The sequence below is a fragment of the Pseudophryne corroboree genome, unplaced genomic scaffold, assembly GCF_028390025.1.
Source record: "Pseudophryne corroboree isolate aPseCor3 unplaced genomic scaffold, aPseCor3.hap2 scaffold_2949, whole genome shotgun sequence".
NCBI classification, from domain to species: Eukaryota; Metazoa; Chordata; class Amphibia; order Anura; family Myobatrachidae; genus Pseudophryne; species Pseudophryne corroboree.
The window spans coordinates 20,984-33,882 of NW_026969617.1; the positions used below are offsets into that span (position 1 = coordinate 20,984).

The window sequence follows — 12,899 nt, forward strand, 5'->3', positions numbered from 1 at the left end:
TTTTTACTCGAATCTTTATATTACTATATTTTTTTAGGCGTTAATCTTTGGACAGACATTGACCACGTGGCCTAATGGATAAGGCGTCTGACTTCGGATCAGAATATTGAGGGTTCGAGTCCCTTCATGGTCATTGCATTCAATGTTATTTGTTTATACTGTATTTTTTTCATTAAGATGAAATATTTTGTAAGGAATATAATAATGAAATCAGAACAAACACAGCTCAAAGTAAAATATCTCAAAACCTTTGTTCTTTAAACTATTTAGCAAACTTTGTAGATTGCACAGCAGTCAATGTATCTTTAAGTTGATTTAAGGTTTCTCAAAATTCTAGGCTTGGGTATTGTGGAATACTAAACATTATTATTTTCTTTCAGAATCAATAACTAAAATTATTGTTGGATCAAAGTTTGTCATCTAGGTGTATATATTTTTACATAAAGATAACATCTTATGTTTGGATTTTAATAATGAAATCAGATCAAACATGATTCAAAGTGAAGAATCTCTAACCCTTTTGTCTTTAAACTATTCAGTAAACTTTGTAGATTGCACATCAACCATTAAATATATTTCTCAGTTTGTTTAAGGTTTCTCAAACTTCTTGAATGGGGTATTGTAGAATACTAAACAATATTAGTTTTATTCAGAATTAATAATTGAAATTATTGTTGGATTAAAGTTTGTCATCTGAGTGTAAGATTATCCAAAACAGTTGTCTCAAAGAAAAAAAACAAATATGTTTTTTACTTGAATCTTTGTAAACTTTGTAGATTGCACATCAACCATTAAATATATTTCTCAGTTTGTTTAAGGTTTCTCAAACTTATTCAATGGGGTATTGTAGAATACTAAACAATATTAGTTTTATTCAGAATTAATAATTGAAATTATTGTTGGATTAAAGTTTGTCATCTGAGTGTAATATTATCCAAAACAGTTGTCTCAAAGAAACAAAACAAATATGTTTTTTACTTGAATCTTTATATTACTATACTTTCTTAGACATTAATATATTGACAAACAGTGACCACCTGCCCTAATGAATAAGGCGTCTGACTTCGGATCAGAAGATTGAGGATTCGAGTCCCTTCGTGGTCATTGGATTCAATGTTATTTGTTTATACTGTATTTTTTTCATTAAGATTAAATATTTTGTAAGGAATATAATAATGAAATCAGAACAAACACAGCTCAAAGTAAAATATCTCAAAACCTTTGTTCTTTAAACTGTCTAGCAAACTTTGTAGATTGCACAGCAGTCAATGTATCTTTAAGTTGATTTAAGGTTTCTCAAAATTTTAGGCTTGGGTATTGTGGAATACTAAACATTATTATTTTCTTTCAGAATCAATAACTAAAATTATTGTTGGATCAAAGTTTGACATCTAAGTGTATATATTTTTAGATAAAGATAACATCTTATGTTTGGATTATAATAATGAAATCAGATAAAATATGATTCAAAGTGAAGAATCTCTAACCTTTTGGTCTTTAAACTATTCAGTAAACTTTGTAGAAGGCACATCAACCATTAAATGGATTTCTCAGTTTGTTTAAGGTTTCTCAAACTTCTTGAATGGGGTATTGTAGAATACTAAACAATATTAGTTTTATTCAGAATTAATAATTGAAATTATTGTTGGATTAAAGTTTGTCATCTGAGTGTAAGATTATCCAATACAGTTGTCTCAAAGAAACAAAACAAATATGTTTTTTACTTGAATCTTTATATTACTATACTTTCTTAGGCGTTAATCTTTGGACAGACATTGACCACGTGGCCTAATGGATAATGCGTCTGTCTTCAGATCAGAAGCTTGAGGGTTCGAGTCCCTTCGTGGTCATTGCATTCAATGTTATTTGTTTATACTGTATTTTCTTCCTTAAGATGAAATATTTTGTAAGGAATATAATAATGAAATCAGAACAAACACAGCTCAAAGTAAAATAGCTCAAAGTATAATATCTCAAAACCTTTGTTCTTTCAACTATTTAGCAAACTTTGTAGATTGCACAGCAGTCAATGTATCTTTAAGTTGATTTAAGGTTTCTCAAAATTCTAGGCTTGGGTATTGTGGAATACTAAACATTATTATTTTCTTTCAGAATAAATAACTAAAATTATTGTTGGATCAAAGTTTTCATCTAGGTGTATATATTTTTAGATAAAGATAACATCTTATGTTTGGATTTTAATAATGAAATCAGATCAAACATGATTCAAAGTGAAGAATCTCTAACCCTTTGGTCTTTAAACTATTCAGTAAACTTTGTAGATTGCACATCAACCATTAAATATATTTCTCAGTTTGTTTAAGGTTTCTCAAACTTCTTGAATGGGGTATTGTAGAATACTAAACAATATTAGTTTTATTCAGAATTAATAATTGAAATTATTGTTGGATTAAAGTTTGTCATCTGAGTGTAAGATTATCCAAAACAGTTGTCTCAAAGAAAAAAACAAGTATGTTTTTTACTTGAATCTTTATGTTACTATACTTTCTTAGGCATTAATATTAGAGATGAGCGCCGGAAATTTTTCGGGTTTTGTGTTTTTGTTTTGGGTTCGGTTCCGCGGCCGTGTTTTGGGTTCGACCGCGTTTTGGCAAAACCTCACCGAATTTTTTTTGTCGGATTCGGGTGTGTTTTGGATTCGGGTGTTTTTTTCAAAAAACCCTAAAAAACAGCTTAAATCATAGAATTTGGGGGTAATTTTGATCCCAAAGTATTATTAACCTCAAAAAACATAATTTACACTCATTTTCAGCCTATTCTGAACACATCACACCTCACAATATTATTTTTAGTCCTAAAATTTGCACCGAGGTCGCTGTGTGAGTAAGATAAGCGACCCTAGTGGCCGACACAAACACCGGGCCCATCTAGGAGTGGCACTGCAGTGTCACGCAGGATGGCCCTTCCAAAAAACCCTCCCCAAACAGCACATGACGCAAAGAAAAAAAGAGGCGCAATGAGGTAGCTGACTGTGTGAGTAAGATTAGCGACCCTAGTGGCCGACACAAACACCGGGCACATCTAGGAGTGGCACTGCAGTGTCACGCAGGATGTCCCTTCCAAAAAACCCTCCCCAAACAGCACATGACGCAAAGAAAAAAAGAGGCGCAATGAGGTAGCTGACTGTGTGAGTAAGATTAGCGACCCTAGTGGCCGACACAAACACCGGGCCCATCTAGGAGTGGCACTGCAGTGTCACGCAGGATGTCCCTTCCAAAAAACCCTCCCCAATCAGCACATGATGCAAAGAAAAAGAAAAGAAAAAAGAGGTGCAAGATGGAATTATCCTTGGGCCCTCCCACCCACCCTTATGTTGTATAAACAAAACAGGACATGCACACTTTAACCAACCCATCATTTCAGTGACAGGGTCTGCCACACGACTGTGACTGATATGACGGGTTGGTTTGGACCCCCCCCAAAAAAGAAGCAATTAATCTCTCCTTGCACAAACTGGCTCTACAGAGGCAAGATGTCCACCTCATCTTCACCCTCCGATATATCACCGTGTACATCCCCCTCCTCACAGATTATCAATTCGTCCCCACTGGAATCCACCATCTCAGCTCCCTGTGTACTTTGTGGAGGCAATTGCTGCTGGTCAATGTCTCCGCGGAGGAATTGATTATAATTCATTTTAATGAACATCATCTTCTCCACATTTTCTGGATGTAACCTCGTACGCCGATTGCTGACAAGGTGAGCGGCGGCACTAAACACTCTTTCGGAGTACACACTTGTGGGAGGGCAACTTAGGTAGAATAAAGCCAGTTTGTGCAAGGGCCTCCAAATTGCCTCTTTTTCCTGCCAGTATAAGTACGGACTGTGTGACGTGCCTACTTGGATGCGGTCACTCATATAATCCTCCACCATTCTATCAATGTTGAGAGAATCATATGCAGTGACAGTAGACGACATGTCCGTAATCGTTGTCAGGTCCTTCAGTCCGGACCAGATGTCAGCATCAGCAGTCGCTCCAGACTGCCCTGCATCACCGCCAGCGGGTGGGCTCGGAATTCTGAGCCTTTTCCTCGCACCCCCAGTTGCGGGAGAATGTGAAGGAGGAGATGTTGACAGGTCGCGTTCCGCTTGACTTGACAATTTTGTCACCAGCAGGTCTTTCAACCCCAGCAGACCTGTGTCTGCCGGAAAGAGAGATCCAAGGTAGGCTTTAAATCTAGGATCGAGCACGGTGGCCAAAATGTAGTGCTCTGATTTCAACAGATTGACCACCCGTGAATCCTTGTTAAGCGAATTAAGGGCTGCATCCACAAGTCCCACATGCCTAGCGGAATCGCTCCGTGTTAGCTCCTTCTTCAATGCCTCCAGCTTCTTCTGCAAAAGCCTGATGAGGGGAATGACCTGACTCAGGCTGGCAGTGTCTGAACTGACTTCACGTGTGGCAAGTTCAAAGGGCATCAGAACCTTGCACAACGTTGAAATCATTCTCCACTGCACTTGAGACAGGTGCATTCCATCTCCTATATCGTGCTCAATTGTATAGGCTTGAATGGCCTTTTGCTGCTCCTCCAACCTCTGAAGCATATAGAGGGTTGAATTCCACCTCGTTACCACTTCTTGCTTCAGATGATGGCAGGGCAGGTTCAGTAGTTTTTGGTGGTGCTCCAGTCTTCTGTACGTGGTGCCTGTACGCCGAAAGTGTCCCGCAATTTTTCTGGCCACCGACAGCATCTCTTGCACGCCCCTGTCGTTTTTTAAAAAATTCTGCACCACCAAATTCAAGGTATGTGCAAAACATGGGACGTGCTGGAATTTGCCCATATTTAATGCACACACAATATTGCTGGCGTTGTCCGATGCCACAAATCCACAGGAGAGTCCAATTGGGGTAAGCCATTCCGCGATGATCTTCCTCAGTTGCCGTAAGAGGTTTTCAGCTGTGTGCGTATTCTGGAAAGCGGTGATACAAAGCGTAGCCTGCCTAGGAAAGAGTTGGCGTTTGCGAGATGCTGCTACTGGTGCCGCCGCTGCTGTTCTTGCGGCGGGAGTCCATACATCTACCCAGTGGGCTGTCACAGTCATATAGTCCTGACCCTGCCCTGCTCCACTTGTCCACATGTCCGTGGTTAAGTGGACATTGGGTACAACTGCATTTTTTAGGACACTGGTGAGTCTTTTTCTGACGTCCGTGTACATTCTCGGTATCGCCTGCCTAGAGAAGTGGAACCTAGATGGTATTTGGTAACGGGGGCACACTGCCTCAATAAATTGTCTAGTTCCCTGTGAACTAACGGCGGATACCGGACGCACGTCTAACACCAACATAGTTGTCAAGGACTCAGTTATCCGCTTTGCAGTAGGATGACTGCTGTGATATTTCATCTTCCTCGCAAAGGACTGTTGAACAGTCAATTGCTTACTGGAAGTAGTACAAGTGGGCTTACAACTTCCCCTCTGGGATGACCATCGACTCCCAGCGGCAACAACAGCAGCGCCAGCAGCAGTAGGCGTTACACGCAAGGATGCATCGGAGGAATCCCAGGCAGGAAAGGACTCGTCAGACTTGCCAGTGACATGGCCTGCAGGACTATTGGCATTCCTGGGGAAGGAGGAAATTGACACTGAGGGAGTTGGTGGGGTGGTTTGCGTGAGCTTGGTTACAAGAGGAAGGGATTTACTGGTCAGTGGACTGCTTCCGCTGTCACCCAAAGTTTTTGAACTTGTCACTGACTTATTATGAATGCGCTGCAGGTGACGTATAAGGGAGGATGTTCCGAGGTGGTTAACGTCCTTACCCCTACTTATTACAGCTTGACAAAGGGAACACACGGCTTGACACCTGTTGTCCGCATTTCTGGTGAAATACCTCCACACCGAAGAGCTGATTTTTTTGGTATTTTCACCTGGCATGTCAACGGCCATATTCCTCCCACGGACAACAGGTGTCTCCCCGGGTGCCTGACTTAAACAAACCACCTCACCATCAGAATCCTCCTGGTCAATTTCCTCCCCAGCGCCAGCAACACCCATATCCTCCTCATCCTGGTGTACTTCAACACTGACATCTTCAATCTGACTATCAGGAACTGGACTGCGGGTGCTCCTTCCAGCACTTGCAGGGGGCATGCAAATAGTGGAAGGCGCATGCTCTTCACGTCCAGTGTTGGGAAGGTCAGGCATCGCAAACGACACAATTGGACTCTCCTTGTGGATTTGGGATTTCAAAGAACGCACAGTTCTTTGCGGTGCTTTTGCCAGCTTGAGTCTTTTCAGTTTTCTAGCGAGAGGCTGAGTGCTTCCATCCTCATGTGAAGCTGAACCACTAGCCATGAACATAGGCCAGGGCCTCAGCCGTTCCTTGCCACTCCGTGTGGTAAATGGCATATTGGCAAGTTTACGCTTCTCCTCCGACAATTTTATTTTAGGTTTTGGAGTCCTTTTTTTTCTGATATTTGGTGTTTTGGATTTGACATGCTCTGTACTATGACATTGGGCATCGGCCTTGGCAGACGACGTTGCTGGCATTTCATCGTCTCGGCCATGACTAGTGGCAGCAGCTTCAGCACGAGGTGGAAGTGGATCTTGATCTTTCCCTAATTTTGGAACCTCAACTTTTTTGTTCTCCATATTTTATAGGCAGAACTAAAAGGCACCTCAGGTAAACAATGGAGATGGATGGATTGGATACTAGTATACAATTATGGACGGACTGCCACGGTTAGGTGGTATAAAAAAACCACGGTTAGGTGGTATATATTATAATAATAATACAATTATGGATGGACGGACTGCCTGCCGACTGCCGACACAGAGGTAGCCACAGCCGTGAACTACCGCACTGTACACTGGTTGATAAAGAGATAGTAGTATACTCGTAACAACTAGTATGACACTATGACGACGGTATAAAGAATGAAAAAAAAACCACGGTTAGGTGGTATATATTATAATAATAATACAATTATGGATGGACGGACTGCCTGCCGACTGCCGACACAGAGGTAGCCACAGCCGTGAACTACCGCACTGTACACTGGTTGATAAAGAGATAGTAGTATACTCGTAACAATTAGGATGACACTATGACGGTATAAAGAATGAAAAAAAAAACCACGGTTAGGTGGTAGGTATATAATAATAAATAATACAATTCTGGTCGGACGGACTGCCTGCCGTGTGCCGACACAGAGGTAGCCACAGCCGTGAACTACCGCACTGTACACTGGTTGATAAAGAGATAGTAGTATACTCGTAACAATTAGGATGACACTATGACGGTATAAAGAATGAAAAAAAAAACCACGGTTAGGTGGTAGGTATATAATAATAAATAATACAATTCTGGTCGGACGGACTGCCTGCCGTGTGCCGACACAGAGGTAGCCACAGCCGTGAACTACCGCACTGTACACTGGTTGATAAAGAGATAGTAGTATACTCGTAACAATTAGGATGACACTATGACGGTATAAAGAATGAAAAAAAAAACCACGGTTAGGTGGTAGGTATATAATAATAAATAATACAATTCTGGTCGGACGGACTGCCTGCCGTGTGCCGACACAGAGGTAGCCACAGCCGTGAACTACCGCACTGTACACTGGTTGATAAAGAGATAGTAGTATACTCGTAACAATTAGGATGACACTATGACGGTATAAAGAATGAAAAAAAAACCACGGTTAGGTGGTAGGTATATAATAATAAATAATACAATTCTGGTCGGACGGACTGCCTGCCGTGTGCCGACACAGAGGTAGCCACAGCCGTGAACTACCGCACTGTACACTGGTTGATAAAGAGATAGTAGTATACTCGTAACAATTAGGATGACACTATGACGGTATAAAGAATGAAAAAAAAACCACGGTTAGGTGGTAGGTATATAATAATAAATAATACAATTCTGGTCGGACGGACTGCCTGCCGTGTGCCGACACAGAGGTAGCCACAGCCGTGAACTACCGCACTGTACACTGGTTGATAAAGAGATAGTAGTATACTCGTAACAATTAGGATGACACTATGACGGTATAAAGAATGAAAAAAAAAACCACGGTTAGGTGGTAGGTATATAATAATAAATAATACAATTCTGGTCGGACGGACTGCCTGCCGTGTGCCGACACAGAGGTAGCCACAGCCGTGAACTACCGCACTGTACACTGGTTGATAAAGAGATAGTAGTATACTCGTAACAATTAGGATGACACTATGACGGTATAAAGAATGAAAAAAAAAACCACGGTTAGGTGGTAGGTATATAATAATAAATAATACAATTCTGGTCGGACGGACTGCCTGCCGTGTGCCGACACAGAGGTAGCCACAGCCGTGAACTACCGCACTGTACACTGATTGATAAAGAGATAGTAGTATACTCGTAACAATTAGGATGACACTATGACGGTATAAAGAATGAAAAAAAAACCACGGTTAGGTGGTAGGTATATAATAATAAATAATACAATTCTGGTCGGACGGACTGCCTGCCGTGTGCCGACACAGAGGTAGCCACAGCCGTGAACTACCGCACTGTACACTGGTTGATAAAGAGATAGTAGTATACTCGTAACAATTAGGATGACACTATGACGGTATAAAGAATGAAAAAAAAAACCACGGTTAGGTGGTAGGTATATAATAATAAATAATACAATTCTGGTCGGACGGACTGCCTGCCGTGTGCCGACACAGAGGTAGCCACAGCCGTGAACTACCGCACTGTACACTGGTTGATAAAGAGATAGTAGTATACTCGTAACAATTAGGATGACACTATGACGGTATAAAGAATGAAAAAAAAACCACGGTTAGGTGGTAGGTATATAATAATAAATAATACAATTCTGGTCGGACGGACTGCCTGCCGTGTGCCGACACAGAGGTAGCCACAGCCGTGAACTACCGCACTGTACTGTGTCTGCTGCTAATATAGACTGGTTGATATTTAAAGAGATATTAGTAGTATACAACAATACTATACTGGTGGTCAGGCACTGGTCACCACTCCTGCAGCAAAAGTGTGCACTGTTAATTAATATAATTGTACTCCTGGCTCCTGCTAACAACCTGCAGTGCTCCCCAGTCTCCCCCACAATTAATTATAAGCTTTTAATTTATACATTGATGACTGTGCAGCACACTGGGCTGAGCTGAGTGCACACAGACTGAGTCACACTGTGTGACTGACTGTGCTGTGTATCGTTTTTTTTTTCAGGCAGAGAACGGATATAGCAGAGAGAAGTGAACGGATATATTATATTAAATAAAAGTTAACTAGCAACTGCACTGGTCACTGACTGTGGTAAACTAACTCTGTCTGCGACTCTGCACAATCTCTCTCTCTCTATCTAATCTATCTCTATTCTAATGGAGAGGACGCCAGACACGTCCTCTCCCTATCAATCTCAATGCACGAGTGAAAATGGCGGCGACGCGCGGCTCCTTATATAGAATCCGAGTCTCGCGATAGAATCCGAGCCTCGCGAGAATCCGACAGCGTCATGATGACGTTCGGGCGCGCTCGGGTTAACCGAGCAAGGCGGGAAGATCCGAGTCGCTCGGACCCGTGAAAAAAAACATGAAGTTCGGGCGGGTTCGGATTCCGAGGAACCGAACCCGCTCATCTCTAATTAATATATTGACAAACAGTGACCACCTGGCCTAATGAATAAGGCGTCTGACTTCGGATCAGAAGATTGAGGATTCGAGTCCCTTCGTGGTCATTGGATTCAATGTTATTTGTTTATACTGTATTTTTTTCATTAAGATTAAATATTTTGTAAGGAATATAATAATGAAATCAGAACAAACACAGCTCAAAGTAAAATTGTCACGATCCGGGTATCTGGACGCCATTACTTACCCTTCAGATGCCTCCTGAGGCTGGCTCAGCGTTCCAGGACTGGATCCCATCCGTTACACTGATGTCCACATTCCTGCCTCCTCTCCTGTCACTCTGAGACGCGGTCACTGCGGCGCCATGTTACATCTGGAATGGCGTTCCCCGCGGCCTCCGCCGCTGTCCCTGAGTTCCTGCATGCAGAGTGTCAGAGTGGCGATTACGTCAGCCGCGGCCTCCGCTGTGCCCGCGTGGTTTAGATGTGCAATCATCAGTCTGGCGTCTCCTGTCTCCTGTGGCCGGCGCCGCCATTGCTGTTTCAATTCTCACATGGATTACAAACCAAACTTCCCTCCAAGTGTCTGCATGGGCGCAGCCATCTTGGATTTTGTCATCTGATCATTTCCACCAATCTGCTGTCTGTATTGTTAATCTGCATAATTGCCTAGCCAACCCCTTCCTTGCTGCAGGTATAAATATGCTGTGCCTGAGCAAGGAAGGCGTCAGTGCTTTGGTTGTCAAACCTAGTTCCAGTTTGTCTCTCTCCTGTGGTTGTTTTCCAGGTTCCAGTTCCTATCTCCAAACCTCCACTAAAGAGACCCGCACCAGCATTCCACCTGCGGTGTAGCCTGACTCTCCTATCCTCATTGGATTCATCTGCTTCCAGCTACAGAACCACCTGCTTTCAGCATCCAGCTTCCAGCAGAGGTCAGCTCTTCTTAAAGTGCCGGTACCCTTTTCTGCATATTATCATTTATCACCGGCATTATAATTTCACCGCTCTCAATCTCCAAACATCACTTCATATTTCATCGCTCTCAAGCTACATTTATTATTTGACTGGTTCCAGCCAGTACCCACTCCGTGCCAACATCAGTCTGGTTCCAGCCAGTACCCACAGCAGCCGTTTTATCCACAGCAGCCCAGCTTTTCCTGGAACACCAGCTGGTACGATCCTGGGCTATCTCCATTGCTACATTCGGGCCTGGTAAGGACTTTCCAACTAGAAGATTATAAGAACTATCTCACACTACCAGAGCCCTGTGGCCCTTGCCTCCCTGTAGTACCCAGGAACTGTATTTATTCTCTGCTGATTTTTATGTTTTCTTTTTACTACTGCTGTGTTACGGAGTTTTGTCATAAATAAACATCATTGACTTTTATCCTGGTTGTCGTGGTCACGCCTTCGGGCAATTCTGTTACATGTTACTTACATGTCTAGGGGTCTGATACAACCTCCCAGGTTCCACTATACCTCAGCCCCTACAACTGAGGCTGCCTCCCGTCAGCTCGGGCCCTCAGTTGTGACAGTAAGCACTGACCATATGAATCCAGCCGGAGACCAGGATCAAGCGGCCAGGCCGATGCAAGAACTGGCAGCCCGACTTGAACATCAGGAGGCTGCACAGGGCCACATCATCCGCTGTCTCCAGGATCTCTCTACTCGGCTGGATGGGATTCAGACAACCCTCCGTGGATCAGACGCGTCCGGTGCGTCAACCACAGTGACTCCGGCTATAACCCAACCCACCTTACCCATTTCTGCTCCACGTCTTCATCTTCCAACGCCAGCAAAATTTGACAGATCTCCAAGATTCTGCAGGGGATTTCTTAATCAGTGTAAGATTCAGTTTGAGCTACAACCTGGCAATTTTCCCAGTGACCGTACAAAAATTGCCTACATTATCTCTCTTCTCAGTGACTCAGCCCTTGATTGGGCATCACCGTTATGGGAGAGGTCCGACACCCTGCTATCCTCCTATACTGCATTCCTGTCAACATTCAGGCGTATCTTCGACGAGCCAGGCCGGGTAACTTCAGCTTCATCTGAGATTCTCCGTTTACGCCAGGGATCATGTACTGTAGGACAATATCTTATACAGTTCCAGATCCTGGCATCCGAACTGGCATGGAACGACGAGGCCCTGTATGCTGCATTCTGGCATGGCTTATCTGAGCGTATTAAAGATGAGTTAGCTACCAGAGACTTACCTTCCAAGTTAGATGAGCTAATCTCACTCTGCACGAAAGTTGATTAACGTTTCAGAGAGAGAGCAACTGAGCGTGGAAGATCATCTGCTCCAAAATCTTCTGCTCCTCCTCCTCGCCAACTGTCACCATCTAAAGATGAGCCCATGCAAATTGGCCGTTCCCGTTTAACTCCTGCTGAGCGCCGAAGACGTCTCTCCGAGTCTCTCTGTCTTTATTGTGCAGCTCCGTCTCACACCATTAATGCCTGTCCCAAACGTCCGGGAAATTCCAAATCTTAGCTCGCCAAGGAGAGGGCCGGCTAGGAGTAATGATCTCCTCTCCATCTCCTCATGATTGTAATCTCCCAGTCTCGCTTCAAGTTGCTCAACGTTATCGGAACGTCATTGCTCTCCTTGATTCCGGAGCAGCTGGGAACTTTATTACTGAAGCCTATGTTAAACGGTGGTCCCTACCCACCGAAAGACTTCCTTCATCCATCTCCTTAACTGCCGTGGATGGCAGCAAGATTTTTGATACAGTTATTTCTCTAAGGACTCTACCAGTTCGTCTGAGAGTGGGAGTTCTTCATTCCGAACTTATTTCTTTTTTAGTGATTCCAAAAGCCACACATCCTGTGGTCCTGGGCCTTCCATGGCTCCGTCTTCACAATCCTACAATTGATTGGACGACTACGCAAATTCTGGCATGGGGTTCCTCCTGTGCTGAGACATGTTTGTTTAAAGTATTGCCTGTCTGTTCTTCCTCCCCCAGGTCGTCTGATGTTCCACCTCCTCCATATCAAGATTTTACGGATGTGTTCAGTAAAGCTTCTGCTGATATCCTTCCTCCTCATAGAGAATGGGACTGCCCGATTGATCTCGTTCCAGGGAAGGTTCCACCTCGAGGCCGAACTTATCCGTTGTCTCTGCCTGAGACGCATTCTATGGAGGAATACATTAAAGAGAACCTAGCAAAGGGGTTCATTCGACCTTCTTCTTCTCCAGCCGGCGCAGGCTTCTTTTTTGTAAAGAAGAAAGATGGTGGTCTGCGGCCGTGCATCGACTACAGAGGTTTGAACGACATTACCATCAAGAACCGCTAT

The 12,899-nt window shown here is 43.3% G+C and overlaps 1 non-coding gene across 1 annotated transcript; it reads left to right on the forward strand.

Moving 5' to 3' along the window:
- Positions 1 to 60: 60 nt before the first annotated feature.
- On the forward strand, positions 61 to 133 carry TRNAR-UCG (transfer RNA arginine (anticodon UCG)). Its single transcript has one exon. It is a non-coding gene; the product is annotated as a tRNA-Arg (tRNA).
- The last annotated feature ends 12,766 nt before the right edge of the window (positions 134 to 12,899 follow it).